This window comes from Bos taurus, chromosome 16 (genome assembly GCF_002263795.3).
Source record: "Bos taurus isolate L1 Dominette 01449 registration number 42190680 breed Hereford chromosome 16, ARS-UCD2.0, whole genome shotgun sequence".
Classification (NCBI taxonomy): domain Eukaryota; kingdom Metazoa; phylum Chordata; class Mammalia; order Artiodactyla; family Bovidae; genus Bos; species Bos taurus.
In genome coordinates, this window is record NC_037343.1 from 8,749,066 (window position 1) to 8,765,316 (window position 16,251).

The 16,251-nt window shown below is 36.4% G+C and overlaps 1 long non-coding RNA gene across 1 annotated transcript in view; it reads right to left on the reverse strand.

Moving 5' to 3' along the window:
• Positions 1–13,414: 13,414 nt before the first annotated feature.
• The window catches only part of LOC132342417 (uncharacterized), a 36,855-nt gene continuing 34,018 nt past the window's right edge, over positions 13,415–16,251 (reverse strand). The window contains exon 3 of the long non-coding RNA XR_009490783.1: positions 13,415–13,553. This is a non-coding gene — a long non-coding RNA (uncharacterized lncRNA). The remainder of the gene's footprint in view (positions 13,554–16,251) is intronic.

Below are 16,251 nucleotides of genomic sequence, written 5' to 3' on the forward strand. Positions count from 1 at the left end.
CAAGCCTTATATATATATATATATATATATATATATATAAAATTAATTCCTAAATCTTTTTTATTTTGAATTATGCATATTCACATGCTTATTTATCTGTAAGGAGTGTCATGTTTCTAGACAAGGTACTTAGCACAGTATCTTTCTTTTAGCAAGTGAAATTAATAAAAATCTAAAATTCTGGAAAATGGAATGAATTAAGATTCTAGTTCTGGAGGTTGAATTCTAGGTTTTGCTTTTAATCAATACAACATATACATGAAATAAAGTACTGAAATTATTTTATATTAAGGTCACAAAATCATCAAGCCAAACTTTTACATGTCAATATTTTTACTTTTTAGTAAAAATTATTTAAGAATGCCTTGTATATCTTGGCTTTATTATTTACAAATGCAGAGATTAGTGGAGTCAAATAACATGTGAAGGTGTTTAACATACTTCTTTCTGAATTTTTTATATACTCACTGTCCCTTGATTTACAAAGTCAATAGCAAATGGTGTCTTAGGGGATACACATAAACATAGGACTAAAATGTCATAGATCATTTTTGATGAGACTTTTCCTAGGTCCATTATGCAGTTTGTCTTGAGAGTTATCATTTTATGCAGAAGCCTGCTTTTTGGAGAAAAAGAAAAAAAAAAATTGTTAAGCTCAAAGTTGATAGCCAGGATGACTCAGACTACAAATGGTAGAGTAGACCAAAAGGTTCACTTCCTGGCACACAGATCCCAAATGGCAGGTGGAAGGCTTGTCACATTTAGTAGGATTTGTGTGTAGTCATGGCTGGGTGTTCTAGATGATTCCTGTCTTCAGTCTCCCTCTCTGGGGTCAAAACCCTTCTTAGAGATAACTCCGGCTAGATATGTCTAGAATTCCAGAGCAGTGATGCAGAACCTGTGGTTGGAATTCTTGCCAGTGTCAACCCGGAAGAAGCTGTAGTTACTGTGAAATGGAAATAACGGATGATATATTTAGGCAGAGTGTGATCTGAGATTCACCTGCTTGCCTGGTTTTCTAAGCTCAGTCGGCTTCCACTCCATCTGCTGAGTTTTCCCTTCCCTACTGGATGAAGGAAAACCTCCTTTCTTCCTTCACTCTTGTTCTGTCTTTGCCTTTTATCTTTGGGGTCTGGAAAGTGTTTCTAGATAGGTGGCAACAATATTTAAGTGTGAATGGTTTTGGACTATGTTTGAGAGAGTGTTATTCCTTTAGTAAGCCAGACTTGGGTTTAATTTATGAGAATCATACCACCCACATTAGTCTTTTGCTGTCATTGAAACATAGGTGGTCAGCAAAAAATTATATTTTTTGAATAAAGGTTAGAATCATCTTTTGAAAAGAGCAGATAATATATAAAATTAAAAGCTGACATCTCCAAACATTGGTTATATGACTGCAAGGTTTTACGTTTGATTAAAATGTAATTATGATAAAATAATATCTCTATACAATAACTTTTTATAGCTTATTTTACCATCTTGGTCATCTTCACAATCACTTTATCCATTCTTCCTTTGAGAGCAGATGGAACTGATCACACAAACATTACTGTCTATAGTCTTTTCTTCTTCTTTATAAACAAATGACTTTTGTAGATTTTATTGTATATAGTTCCTCAGAAGGAGTTTTAAGATAACTGCCTGTTTGGTGTAAAGCTTCTGAAAATTTGTAACTATGCTCATTTGATCTTTCCATAGAGGAGGAACTGAAGCTTCTAGAAACTTCTAGCTTGCCCAAGATCACAAGGAAAAACCAACACAGCAGAATTGAATCTGGGGCTTCAGAACTTCCAAATCCACACTTTTAATCCCTAAGTTTTTCTTTAATATGGGAATTCACACCCTAGACAAAACAATGACTCTCTTTCACTTTGCAAACATTTTTTTTAGTAACTTGCATTTGTTACAGAAATATTATAAGAATTTAAGCCACTGGGTTAATCTTGAAATCATAAAAATTCAAGTCTTTTCCAGAAAAAAAAAAAAAAAAAAAAAACCAGTTCAGAGCTAGGAACAAAGCCGTTCAGCAACTACTCTGTCTAAAGGAAAGGGTGGACTGGCTCTGGTCTGGTGTTTATGGAGACATAGTTCCTCTTTCCACTTGCTCTCTTATGTCATTAGGAAAACATAATTAAGAAGACCTGTAAACAGAGATTTATTTTCTTCTTTTAGGTTTTTATTTAATTTTTTTGGCTGTGCTGTATGGCTTGTTGGATCTTAGTTTCCTGACCAGAGATCAAGTTTGCTTGACTTCCCTATGGAGAAGAAAGCTTCCCCCTGCAGTGCAAGCACCGAGTCCTAACAACTGGACCTGGGGAAGTCCCCAGAGTTCTTCCTTCAATATTCTTGAAGCTTCTATAATGGGATGGAAAGCTTCTAATTCATGTCCTCTGAAAAGATAAATCTCCAAGTCCTTACGATGAGAACATGTGAAGGGAATTGGAGGCCTTTGGTAGCATCTATGTTTAAACACAATGGTCTGACTGTTTACATGGTGGGCGGGGGAGGGGGGTTGGCACTGATGTTATAGTTGATTTTGTGAACCCTGGGTGCAAACACTCTGGCACTATATTATTCTTTAGAAGTTACAGTAATCTGAATGAGCTGCAAATTTGATCTCAGAGTAGCTTCTAGAAACATAATCACTGGGGATCACTGAACCTGTGTGGCTAGTTTTCATTATTTGCAGGGGTAGGTTTATATGCATCCTTGACTTTTTAGTATTTTTCTTTAGCACATTGATTAAAGAAAAAAAGAAAGTCATGCAATGTGTGCAATCAGATTTAAACAAAATAAAAGTTTATGTACATTTTTATAAAAATTCTGAGAAGAGTCAAGATAATTGCATGGGTAAATTTAAAACCAAAACAAAAAATAAACTTAATTGCTTTCAGAACTATTTATAATAAAATGATAACATCATTAATTTTAATGTCTGTTTACTTGTTTGCTTCAATAATTTTTAAGTAAAGCATAAGAGGACATGAAAATATATGATATCTCTCTCATTTAAATATTAATCTTTCTAATTGAAGGTTAAGTAGAATTTGTGTTGAAATGATCATCTAAATAACCTTAATATTCTTCACAAAATTGCTTTTGACTTGTAAACACAATGCTTGGGATGATGGTGCACTGGAGAATAATATTATGAATGAAAACATCTGTGTTACCTTCAGGATAAGCGATTGTTTGCTAGATTTATTCCATCTGGAAAAATATTTTGAGCCCTGACTGCCTGTTGGTACAGTTCTAGGTATCATGTATACAGCAGTGAACAAAACTAAGCCTTTGACTTTGTAGAGCTTAAATTTATTTACTTATGGGTGAAGCAGAAAGCAAAATTAGCAACATCAAATGATGATAAGTATCCCAAAATAAGCTGAGTGTAAGGAGCAGGGAAAGTGGAAGTTGTTGCTGCTTGAGGTAAGCTGGTGGGGGAGGGACTCTCAAACGGTGACCCATTTGAATAGGCACCTGAAGAAAGAGAGGATGCAAACAGCAATGTCCCAGGGCAGAAATGTGTTCTATGCTGGAAAGGCAGGACAAGAAGGTCACTGTGGATTTTTCTGTAGCAGTGTTGGATGTTATTATAGGAAATGAAATCAGAGAGTCAGTCTGGGCCAGAGCTTGCATTGCCATGACTAAAATTGATTTTTACTTTGGCTTTTAATCTGTATGAGATTGGAAAGCCATTGGAGAATTTTCATTAACAGAGAAACATCTATATTTAGCAAACAAAAAACACATGATGTTCAGTTAAATTTGAACTTCAGATAAACAATGAATAAATGTGACATAAAAGATGTCCCAAACATTGCATGAGACGTTAACTTATGGTAAATTATTTATAATCTGAAATTTGTAGAATATCCTATATTTCAAAGGCGTTCTCACACTTATTGTTGTTTGGTCTCTAAGTTGCGTCCAACTTTTGTGACTTCATGGACTGTATCCTTCCAGGTTCCTCTCTCCATGGGACTTTCCAGGCAAGAATACTGGAGTAGGTTGCCATTTCCTCCTCCAGGGGATGTTCCTAACCCAGAGATCAGACTCTCATCTTCTGCTTTGGCAGGTGGGTTCTTTACCACTGAGCCACCATGAAGCCCATGTTCTCTCACTGCTGTGTGGTAAATAAACATTTTGTTAGGAAAGAAGTAGAAGCTGCTAGAATCTACTTTTAAAAATTCAAATATATTCATCCATTCTTCTTTAATCTGAAGCTGCTATGAAAACTATAACTCAGTGAGATGTGTGTGCTTATGAGAAGATACATGAATTTGCCTTATTTTAATAAATATCTATCTGTTCAAATTTTTTTGGATAACAATAAGGTATCTTTAAATAGGTACAATAAAGTATATTTTTGTACAATGTTTATCATTATAAACATAAATAATTATATTATTGAAAATAGGTATTAATTTTAAAAAGCATAAAGTGGACCAAACAAGATTTGAAAAATACAACAAATTATCTTGATTTAATGGATAAAACTAGGTCAATAAGTAACTAGATTATACATGATTTTTTAAGAATATATTGTACATTTATAGGCATTGTAAGCATTGCATTTACAAATATATTAGACCCGAAACACAAATTACAAAATCTTTCAGAAGTGAAATTAAGATATTTAAAAATACAATGAAATTATATTACAAACCGATGGCAAACCACAAATAAAATATCCCTTATGTCATATTTTTAAATATTAAGGCATACACAAGAATATTAGGAAAAATTCTAATTGATAACAAAATGATGCTTATTAAATCATCTGAAAAAGTAAAGCAGCAATTTGAACAAATTTGTAATTTTAAATGTATAATTTAGAAATCTGCCTGCAATCTAGGAGACCAGAGTTTGATCCATGGGTCAAGAAGCTCCCCGGAGAAGGGAATGGCAACCCACCCCAGTATTCTTGCCTGGAAAACTACATGGACAGATAAGCATGGTGGGCTACAGTTTAGGGGGTCACAAAGAGTTGGACATCACTGAGCAACTAACACACACACAACTTAGAAATAAAGTATCAGCTGAAAAAGTTGCAAAATGAAAAACAACCTGGGCCTAAGAGGTAGACAGAAGAAAACATCTTAGAGAAATATAATTAAATAGAAAGTATATATGCAGTAAAGTTCAACAAAGCTCTGAAAAATTTAAAAAAACAATGGTTTCTTTATTGAGAGAGGAAAAAAGAGAAAGCATATATATATATATATATATATATATATATATATATATATTTCAGTCATGACAGAGAGTGGATGACTATAGCTAAAGAAGACATTAAACAGATAATGAAATGATATTATAAACAATCTAAGAGCAACATATTTGAAACAAATGTGAAGAATAATTTGCTAAACTGTCCATTAAAAAAGTTAAATGAGTATTCTATGCTTTAAAGAGATGGAATATCATCAATATTTATTTCCACAAATAAAACTCAAGGTTGTGATGTCTTAGCTTCTACTCTACCAACTTAATAAGGAAGAAAATTTTCAGTCTTACAGAAGCTCTTCTAGAGAATAGATGAAGAAACCCCCACTCATTTCATGAGGTTGGAAGACCCTCACACCAAAATCCAACAAGGATAGTATGAGAAAGGAAAAAGACTAGCCAATTTCATATATGAACATGGATGTAATAGATTTTGAAAAAAAATCGCACACCAAATTTTAAATACATCCTGAACAAATTTGATCTATCTCAATGAATGTAGGTTTTATTAACATTCAGTTCAGTCGTTCAGTCGTGTCCGACTCTTTGCGACCCCATGAATCACAGCATGCCAGGACTCCCTGTCCATCACCAACTCTTGGAGTTCACACAAACTCATGTCCATCGAGTCGGTGATGACATCCAGCCACCTCATCCTCTTTCGTACCCTTTTCCTCCTGCCCCCAATCACTCCCAGCATCAGAGTCTTTTCCCATGAGTCAAGTCTTCGTGTGAGGTGGCCAAAGTATTGGAGTTTCAGCTACAGCATCAGTCCTTCCAATAAACACCCAGGACTAATCTCCATTAGGATGGACTGGTTGGATCTCCTTGCAGTCCAAGGGACTCTCAAGAGTCTTCTTCAACACCACAGTTCAAAAGCATCAATTCTTCAGAGCTCAGCTTTCTTCACAGTCCAACTCTCACATCCATACATGACCACAGGAAAACCATAGCCTTGACTAGACGAACCTTTGTTGGCAAAGTAATGCCTCTGCTTTTCAATATGCTATCTAGGTTGGTCACAACTTTCCTTCTGAGGAGTAAGCGTCTTTTAATTTCATGGTTGCAGTCACCATCTGCAATGATTTTGGAGCCCAAAAAAAGAAAGTCTGACACTGTTTCCCCATCTATTTCCCATGAAGTGATGGGACCAGATGCCATGATCTTCGTTTTCTGAATGTTGAGTTTTAAGCCAACTTTTTCACTCTTCTCTTTCACCTTCATTGAAGAGGCTCCTTTGTTCCTCTTCACTTTCTGCCGTAAGGGGGGTGTCATCTGCATATCTGAGGTTATTGATATTTCTCCCAGCAATCTTGATTCCAGCTTGTGCTTCTTCCAGCCCAGCGTTTCTCATGATGTACTCTGCATATAAGTTAAATAAGCAGGGTGACAATATATAGCCTTGACGTACTCCTTTTCCTATTTGGAACCAGTCTCTTGTTCCATGTCCAGTTCTAACTATTGCTTCCTGACCTGCATACAGATTTCTCCTTGTAAAATAGGCATAAAGAGATTGAGAATGTCTAAGAGTTTTTCCTACTATCTCCAAGATCAGGTTTAGGCTCAAATCCATATTTTTCTAAGCCAAAAGCTATTGTTTTTCAGTGAAGTCATACTCCCTTAAAAAATATTATTACTAAGGATAAAAACAAATACCCCACAGGATGACTTAAATAACAGCATAAATGACAATGTAAATTTTTCCTTGATCATTAAGATATCCAACTTGATGTAAGACAGAAAAGCTAGCAGTTTCTTTGCTTTCCATTTGCTAATGATAAGTGTGAACTCTAGGCAGTGTTCTGCAATAAACAGTATAAGCTCTCTGGTTTGTCTTGCAGGTGTTCCCATGTAACTGAGTATTTAGGAAAATAGTTTTGTTATTCCTTTATTTATTATAGCTTACATGTTGCAAAACATTGTGATCTACACAATCCTACTGCCAACAAAATGTGAATAATTACCTAGGACTGAGCTTCTAAATTAGACTCATACCAGCAAAGAGATGTCAGTAGGATTTTGGCTCCAGGTTTTTGCCTGCAGTAAGTCATTATAAGTTAAGTGGAAAGTCAAGTCTGTTCCCCTGGTAGCAGAATGTCCACCCTTGCAGGCACAGGGAGGCTTATTTTAGGGCAGAAACAATACCTCCCACATTGCATGATAATCACTCTTGTATTTATAGACAGTGTAAATCAATCCTGGGCAGGCAATAAAATGATCCTTTCTGCTTTTACTTTAGGTTATTTAAGAAAAGGCCTTCTGAAAAATTCAAACCTTTTTTAAAGCAATCCCACCCCTTAGTAAATTTCATAGTTCAATCTTCCACAATCACGTTGTGGTCTATTTGTGTGCCCTTAATGACTTTCCACTATCTGGAAAGCAGCACTGTATTCCAGCTGTGCAAGAAGGAGAATCTGTATTCCAGAACAGTCGATGCCCCAGCAGAAAGGCTGACTGAAAGCAGGTGTGCATCATTATGCTTAATACTCAGGGCTTCTCTCTCTTTTTTCCACCTTAGCATCCTAATAACTCTACAAGTTGTTTTTTGTGACTCACAAGTTTGCAAAGGCCTAAATGGCTTAAAGAAGGTGGCTTAACTTTTTCCTCAGATTAAATAAAAGCTAAACATCAGATATTCTTCATAAGATACCTTTTTTTTTAAATTAACATGTATTCTAAGTAATGGCAATGAACGATTAAGAGTACAGGGTAATGAGTACAGAGTGCATAAGATAATACAGAAAAACTATTTTGTTTCACACAAGATCAAGAATTACATAAGATTTCCACGTACAAAAATGAGCAGGAGATCACTGATTTCTAAAGTTATTATGCCACACACTTGCCATTAACAAATTAGCTGTAGATAGACCTAGAGACTGTCATACAGAGTGAAGTAAGAAAGATCAAAACCAAATATTTGTTTATATATATATATATATATATATATATAAATTAGAATCTAGAAAAAACAGTATGTGTGTGTGTGTGCTCAGTCATGCCTGACTCCTTGGACCCTATAGATTGTGTGACCCTATGGATTGTAACCCCTGTCAGGCACCCCTGTCCATGGCATTTTCCTGACAAGGATACTGGAGTGGGTTGCCATGTCCTCCTCCAGGGAATATTCCCCACCCAGGGATTGAGCCTTTGTCTCCTGCATTGGCAGGCAAATTCTTTACCACTGAGCCATCTGGGAAGCACAGAAAAAAATGGTGTGAATGATCTTACTTGCAAAGCAGAAACAGAGGCACAGACATAGACAAGAAACACATGGATGCCAAGGGGGAAAAGTTGGGATGGACTGGGAGATTGGGGCTGCCATATATACACTATTATGTATAAAATAGCTCACTAGCAAGAACCTACTGTATAGCACAGGGAACTGTACTCAGTGTTCTGTGGTGACCTACATGGGAAGGAAATCCAAAAAAGAGGGGATATATGTATATGTAGAGTTGATTCAATTTGCCACACAGTAGAAACCAAATATGCACCAGTAAAAATTATTTTTAAAGAATCTAGTTATGTGCTCCCAATTTTTGTTCATAGGTAATGAGTGAATTAAACCTCTAAAGCTGTGAAATGTCAGGTTTATTTTAATGCACTCTTGAGTTACACAAAAGTTTAAAAATAAAAATGCAGGAATAAAATGTATTAATTTTTTTATTTAATGTATGCCACTTAGTGCTCAGTCTAAATTGCAATATAACTGCCAATCATGTTGGTGATACATATTGAAAATCATATGGGTAAACAATATGTACAATACAAGAACGCATATAGACCAACTTCCTCCTCCAGGGGATCTTCCCCACCCAGGGCTCGAACCTGTGTCTTCTGTGTCTCCTACACTGGCAGGCTGGTTCTTTATCACTGAACCACCTAGGAAACCCCATGTAGACTGTACTTTCCTTTTTAAACAGAAGAGTAAAGTTTGAAGGAATTACTTTGCTAACATCTGAATGTTTATTCTATTAGCTATTCCATCCTGACGTTTTCGATGTTACAAAAGAGAAAGTTTAGGTAAAAGCCTATGTAAATTTCAGTAGTTTCCTACTTTCAGTTTTGTGGAAAAACAGGTGGGAAGTCCTAGCCGATTATACAACACAGTAAAAGCACTGCTGCATGAATCCCAAATTCAAATTAATGTTTCAACAGCTTCAATATTTATGTCACTAAAAGCTGCCTGAGGCAGAACTGCAGTGTGCTGTCTTCCACAGAGCCGTTGCTGACAGAATTTCCCCCCACTTACTGGGAAGTTGTAGTTGGGTACAAAGCTGAGATAGATACAACGTCTTGTGTCAGTTTTCTTTTTATGATATGAGTAAAATGTATCAGTATGGCTCTGACTTGTTTGGTTGTTATTAATAAGAATTCCCATAGGTAAAAATATCTACCGTAAAATAATTATCCTTGAAGAAAAAATGAATAAATTAAAAAGAAAACTACAAACATTATTAAAATAGAAATTGTTTATGCCATTAGGAATGAAGAGAGATGATTGCCTCATGCCACACAGCTAAGTGTCAGACCTAGGATACAAAATCAGGCAGCCTAGCTATAGAATCTACTCTTTTAAGGACAAAGTTATAATGTCTTTAGAAAACTACATGCCTCTTATCTGATTGTATCAGATAACTTCTCCTGTGCAACAAATGATCTTGTGGTGGGCAGACTCCAGGGTGTTCAAGACTTTTTATTAATATAATATCCTGCCCTGAGTGTAGGGTGTGCGTCTTGCTTCTAACCAAAAGAATGTGGCCAGGGTGATGTGATGTCACTTCCTGGATGATGCTACCTATGGAGGACTTGGTCTCACTGCTGGCAGATTCGCTCTAGAGATGCCCCTTGCTGGCTGAGTAAGGAAGTAGCCACATTGGCAAAGCCTTCATGGCAAGGAAGGTGAGCAACCCCTGGTGGTGGAGGGCAACCTCCAGCCCAAAGTGGGCAAGAAGCTGAGCCCTCTGTCTTGCATCTATGAGGAAACAAATTCTGCCAACAACCTGAGTGTGTTTGAAAGCACTTTCGTCTCCTTTTGACTTACTTCACTCTGTATGACAGTCTCTAGGTCCATCCACTTCTCTACAAATCACCCCAATTGTTTCTTGCTATGGTTGAGTAATATTCCATTGTATATGTGTACCACATCTTCTTTATGCATTCCTCTGTGGATGGATATTTAGGTTGCTTCCATCTCCTGGCTATTGTTAATAGTGCCGCCGTGAACATTTGGGTGCATGTATCTTCTTAAATTATGGTTTTTATCAGGGTATATGCCCAGTTGTGGGATTTCTGGGTCCAATCCAGCTTCTAGATAAAGTCACAGCCTTATTGATGCAATATCAACCTTGAGAGACCCCTAGCAGAGGATCCAGATAAGCCATGTGGTGACTCCTGAACCGTGGAAACTGAAATAAGCAATTTAAATTTTGCTGCGCTTTGTTACAAGAGATAACTAATACAGATCCCAAGTGACTGTGGTTTAAAACAACAACTATTCATTTAGCTCACAGCTCTGCAGTTTTGCAATCAGTTTGGATCCTACTAGATAGTTCTGGTCTGTGCTTATTGGTTCATGTATCTGTCAGCTGGAAGGTCAGGGCCATGGGTGTATCATACAGGTTTTGGCTGCAAGGGTTATCAACTTGGTCCTTTCTCCATGTGTACAGGTTATTCTGGAAGTGTTCTCTGGATGGTAGCAGTGTTCTAAGTTCTTAAGAGAGCAAAGTAAAATGAGCAAGTAATTTTCAGGTCTCTGTGATGTGACACTGGCTAATGTTTCATTGGCTAACAAACAAGTCACATGGGCAACCAAGACTTAAGAAGTGAGTGACAGATCCCAACCCTTGAGGGGGGAAATAGAAGACTGGCTGTGTTTACAAATCATCACATTGGTATTCTCTATCTCTAAGCAACACTACAATTCACCCAGTTGATGAGGTCTGAATCATCCTTTATTCTTGTCATTTTCTCACTTCCTATTTCACTTTTCTATTTGTGTAATCTAAGCTTAATTGGTTCATTTCTTTCTAACATTGTTGTGTTTTAGTAGAAATACAAATGACTGGGTTGTATGCACAGTAAAAATGTGCAGGAATAAAACACAATGTTTGCAGCTTAGGAAATCTTATGGCTGTCTGTCTGAGGTCTGTGGACAAGCACTGAATATAACCCTGGGTAGGGGTTTTAGTGTATGTTCCTAAAGTAGCAAAAAAACTAGGAGTCTCTTAAAGGTCATATGGAAAATGTGAAGTACTTCTTGGGGTTCTCTAAGGCTGAAGTAAAAATTGCTATAGCATACAGAACCTCTCAGTTTTTACTTCTGGGCAAAACTCAATTTGCTTTTTAATTAGGGTTCAAAAAGTATGGTCTACAAACCAAATCTGGAATATTGTGTAATTTTATAAGACAAATGAATTAAGAAACCTGTACAGATTCAACAGGAGAAAAATTAGAATACCCCTTTCAACAGAGTTGCAAAGACATCGTGGCCATCTTCATTTTACCACAGGAATTTTGTGGAATATAATTTAATGGATTCGTGGATGTTGATAAGTTATGCTCCAACTGCTTAGAAATTGTGAACACAGCCTTGGGCATTCAAGCAGTCAGTGTGGAGCCCCCACTCTTTCCATTTTTAGCTCTGTAATGGAGGAAGATACATGTCTGTTCTTCACTTTCTCATGGTGGAGCTCATATGCCTGCCTCAGACATTTAATTCTGTTATCCTTAGTCTGATCTCTTGCCAAGGAAAATTGGTAGATGGGAGGTTTCTGCATTTAGCCAGATTATTCTGATACTTAATTTCCTTTTGATCTACTGGGTTTCAGATCTAGCCAGAAAAATGCAAAACCAATTAAGACTTCACTATTTGGATTCTTCAAATGATAGGTTGCCCATTTTCTCCTAATACTAAAGATTTTAAATGTTGTCCAAGCAATAGTAAGTAATACGTGTATTTTAATGACATATTGTGCTTTAAAAGCTACAAAAGGATTTTATTTACATAATATCATCCATCCTTACAATTGAGGTAGGAGATAGATAGGCCCCTGGGCTGGACAGCTGGTCTTTGTCAAGTGGAGTAAGATTGAAGCTTTGTTCTCACCCAGACACTCCAAAGACAAAGCTAGTGGAAGAAGCTGAGCTCTGCTGAAGAGATAAGGTGCCTACTCTTGAGGTCAAGGAAGACTTCTCTTCTGCACATGTGTAGGAAGGCTCCTTGAAGGTCAAAAGGGAGGGGGCACCATCCCATAGTAAGTGTGGACATATTCCCACAGGCCTCTGTGGTGGGATCCATCTTAGCAAAAAGTTGCACAGGCATCTTGGGGAGGATCCTAGGACCAGTCAGGTAGGTATGAAAAAATAAATGTCCCTTTTCATTAGAGAGAATGTCCACATCCTTTCTCTCCAGGTGTGTATTTCTGCCTTGCTTCAGTCTTTTTATTTTTAATATATGTTGATTCTTAAAGTTTTTTTTTTTTTTAATTTTTACGATGTTGTGTTGGTTTCTGCCATACAACAAAGTAAATCAGCCACAATTACACTTATATCCCCTTCCTCTTGAGCCTCCCTCCTGTCCCTCCATTCCACCCCTTAAAGTCATCACAGAGCACCAGACTGGGTTCCCTGTGCATACAGCAACTTCTCACCAGCTGTCCATTTACACATGATAGTGTATATATGCTGATGCTAATTTCTCAATTTGCTCTACTCTCTCCTTTCCTACTGTGTCCACAAGTCTGTTCTCTATGTCTGCAACTCCATTCCTTCCCAACAAGTAAGTTCATCAATACCACTTTTTTTAGATTTCACATATATGTGTTAATATATGATAAATGTCGACAACTTCTTTATCCATTCATCTATCCACGGACATCTAGGTTGCTTCAATGTCCTAGCTATTGTAAATAGTGCTGCAATGAACACTGGTGTACATTACATAAATTGTTTCTCTGTGTGCTCTCTCACTTTATGTGCTGTGTCTCTGATAATAAACTTAGTACCTGTTTTTACAGCTTTTGTTTTCTTGAAACATTCCTGCTTCACTGGGATAAGAGTCAAGGCCATTCTGCTTCTAGCCTCTAGCCCCTGGTGGCTCTAGAAGTTGGGAGTCCTGGTTTTCATCAGGCTACCCAGGTTCATTTCCTGGGCAGGGACTGCTCACTGCTGTATCTCTGACATTACAATAACAGTCTAAATAAATCAAGAGCGGTTACTATTTTCTTTTTTTTAACACATAAAGAAATAAAATATCAAGAGAAATTAACTTACTTTTTGAAATTCACATTGCTAGGGCATGTTCAGGGCTCAAACACAGGCTGTAAATTTGAATAACAGGATAGAAGACAATATTTTTGACATGTCATTTACTGAGAAACGTAAATGGGTATGTAAAGAAAAGTGATCCTAATGTGCTATGAAACCTCTAAATAACATAAATACTGAAAAATGTTACATTTATAAAAAATTAATAAACTAATCATGTGAAAGATTAAATTAATATTACTTAATTGTGACTCATCTTTAGATTGCATTCAACCACTTTATAATTTATTAAGCAACTTCAATGTGTTTATTTCCGTATGCACAACATCTAAAAAAGAATCTAAGGAACACTCCACTATTAGAAAAAAAATAACTTGGAAATTCAGAAGGGCTTTGAGTCTCATTATCATTCTGCTGGTGCAGAGTGTTAATAACAGCATTGAGAAGCCTTACTTTTACATTAGCATAATTTTCATGTAGATGCCACCATCAAAGTTTACCTAAGTTGACAAATGACTGCAGCCCACTGCCACACCTGCTGCCTTTTCCCTGACAGCAAAGAGTACTATGCTATTGAGCTTTCAGAAAGGTTAATTTCTATTTTCTGCAATTATGAATGACATGGTTAGAGGAGGTTACAGGGAGTCGAATTACTGTGATTACTGTTTGCTGGAAACTATGTAAATATGTATAAAAGCAAAGTTCGTGAAAAATGAAATTATGCTAGACTTAATTTAACCTAGTGTTATTAATGTTATAACTCAAAAGTGTAAACAAAACACCAACATAATAAAATCCAAATCTCAATTTAAAAATTATTTTATTATGTAGCACAAATAAGATGTCTATTAACATTTTTACCATAGGATTGCTGTATTTGGGATCATGCTGAAGCACATTAAAATCCAATCCTGCATGGTGTATAATTTGAAAATGATGCTATTTTATTTGTTTTCCTAACAGCACTGCATCCAAATATGTTAGGCTCATCTTAGAGGCCAAATACTTCATCTGAGCTATGATTCAGAAAATAATAACTTGGTTCTACTAAGCATATATTTATGATTTAATTTATATTATGGCAATATTAGTAATATCTCAGTTATTTAGGATATCTGACTATTCAAGTCTTTGTTTTGAGATCAATTTTTCTGTTAATAATTTAATAAATGTCATCACTAAGTCATACTTCCACTCATTCTTATCTTTGGTATTTTCTCTAGTTCTTTCATATATGACATATTGAAGCATATACCAGATGTGTATGTATATGTTTTATATCCTCACATATGAGAAAAAAAATGTTTAAATATATGAAACAGGCAATCATTCTATGTTGGTTTTAAAACTATGCAATTATGAAGAAAAATTTAAGCATTTTCATATAAGAAAGGCAACACATAATTATGTAAAAGTATCAGTTCAGTTCAGTTGCTCAGCTGTGTCCTACTCTTTGTGACCCTATGGACTGCAGCATGCCAGGCCTCCCTGTCCGTCACCAATTCCCAGACTTTACTCAAAGTCATGTCCATTGAGTCGGTGATGCCATCCAACCATCTCATCCTCTGTGGTCCCCTTCTCCTCCCTCATTCAATCTTTCCCAGCATCAGGGTCTTTTCTAATGAGTCAGTTTCTGCATCAGGTGGCCAAAGTATTGGAGTTTCACTGTCAGAATCAGTCTTTTTAATGAATATTCAGGATTGATTTCCTTTAGGATTGACTGGTTTGATTTCCTTACAGTCCAAGGGACTCTCAAGAGTCTTCTCCAACACCACAGTTCAAATCATCAATTCTTCGGTGCTCAGCTTTCTTCATGGTCCAACTCTCACATCCATACATGACTACTGGGAAAACCATAGCTTTGACTATATGGACCCTTGTTGGCAAAGTAATGTCTCTGCTTTTTAATATGCTGTCTAGGTTGGTCATAGCTTTTCTTCCAAGGAGCAAGCATCTTTTAATTTCATGGCTGTAGTCACCATCTGCAATAATTTTGGAGCCCAAGAAAATAAAGTCTGTTACTGTTTCCACTGTTTCTCCATCTATTTGTCATGAAGTGATGGGACCAGATGCCATGATCATAGTTTTTTGAATAAATATATATTCAATTATATATATGTATATATTTGTATATACATACACACATATGTATATATTATGTGTAAATAGATAACTCATAAATATAAGTTGAGATTGCTTCAAACATTATTCAGAATTTCATGTTAGAAATGGAAGCTTTACTTGAACACTATCGTGTGTGTTTTCAGGATGCTGTCTTTAAAAACAAAGAAACCTTCCCCCCAAATTACATTATGTATTTATAAATATGGTTACTAGAAATTTGATATTCACAATCAACTATGAAATCATCAGTGGCTCTGACAGAGACCTATTTTACCCACCTTCTCTTTTCCTAGACATACAGTCTAACCAGCTTACTGTGCAGTAAGGCATAGTCATGTGACTAAGTGCCCTCCATTGGAAAGCAAAGGGCAGAACCCCAGCCTCACTCAGGCCTGTCCAGTAACACCTTGCATATGTGCCCTCCCATGCTGTTCTCCAGCCTGCTGCTGAAAGACACAGTGACCCAGGAGCCAAGAACTCAGTATGGCAGAGCTCACTGTTGAACACTGAAGTACTGTAGCACCAATCAGGAGAGCTCTGGCTACCAGCAATAATAGCAGTTTCAATTTTGTACAGAAACAAAATAAATGCCTCTCATATTTAGAAAGATTTACATTCTAGGGTTCT